At 47.5% G+C, this 941-nt stretch overlaps 1 protein-coding gene across 2 annotated transcripts in view; it reads left to right on the top strand.

Moving 5' to 3' along the window:
* Positions 1 to 660: 660 nt before the first annotated feature.
* The window catches only part of LOC119276253 (protein tesmin/TSO1-like CXC 2), a 5302-nt gene continuing 5021 nt past the window's right edge, over positions 661 to 941 (top strand). For both annotated transcript variants that reach the window (XM_037557281.1, XM_037557282.1), the window contains exon 1: positions 661 to 835. The gene's annotated coding sequence lies outside the window, so the exon portion shown is untranslated. The remainder of the gene's footprint in view (positions 836 to 941) is intronic.

Below are 941 nucleotides of genomic sequence, written 5' to 3'. Positions count from 1 at the left end.
TCATACTGTAACTAACCATGTTGTAATTTGTAGGTACAGTGTTTACTTCATTTATTAGAAAATCACAGTGAGAGACTCTCTCACTGTTTCGTGGTCAAAAAAGAAAAATAAATAAATTATCCCACATGCGAAATATATGTGATCAAATCAATTTACTCCAGATTAAAACCCATGTCATTAGCGACCATTGTCACGTGGCATAGTCCCTCGACCTGGCCAACAACCATGATTCATAGGAACTGGTATTTTCGATCGTTGTCATGTGACATAGTTCCTCGACCTGGCCAACAACCATGGTTCATAGGAACTGGTATTTTCGACCGTTGTCACGTGACATAATACCTCGACCCGGCAAACAACTATGGTTCATAGAAACTGGTATTTTCTCCAGTTGCAACGCACGGACATTTATGCTAGTAATAGAATAAAGAACGATAGTAGCTTCCTCCCTTTGCATCGTTGGACTGTTGATTTGCCTGAACCGAATGAAAAAAGGAAAACGCTTGTTCTAAACCGACTGATTTTACGCTGCCACAAACCGCCTCGCGAGCCGTCAGATCAACTCGAGATCGTACGGTTCCAAGTCGTCGCGCGTGAGCAAGCGGGCCCAAGCCGTTCCCAGTGTTGTGTTTCTTCCATTACCTGTGTCCATTGCAGGCTTTGCAGCACAACATTCATCTCTCTTCTCTCGTCACACTAGATCCCCCTATCCTTCTGATGCGACACTCATCGCGGCGGCGAGACGCCGGGACAGCGAAAAGCCGATGCGAGGAGGCAGAGTGGTGGCGCGCGCATCTTCGTCTCAGACCATGGCCGGCGTCGCCCCAGACCTCAGGTACTAGACCCTCTCACAAATCCATCTGGAAAAATGTTCGGATATTTGCGAACTCTTGGGTCCTGAGGTGCTCGTCGGAGCTGGTAGGTTGGGGCGGGAGTATTCA

Source organism: Triticum dicoccoides, chromosome 3B (genome assembly GCF_002162155.2).
Source record: "Triticum dicoccoides isolate Atlit2015 ecotype Zavitan chromosome 3B, WEW_v2.0, whole genome shotgun sequence".
Lineage (NCBI taxonomy): Eukaryota > Viridiplantae > Streptophyta > Magnoliopsida > Poales > Poaceae > Triticum > Triticum dicoccoides.
The sequence above is the reverse complement of the archived record's forward strand: the minus strand, read 5'-3'. Positions and strand labels throughout refer to the sequence as shown.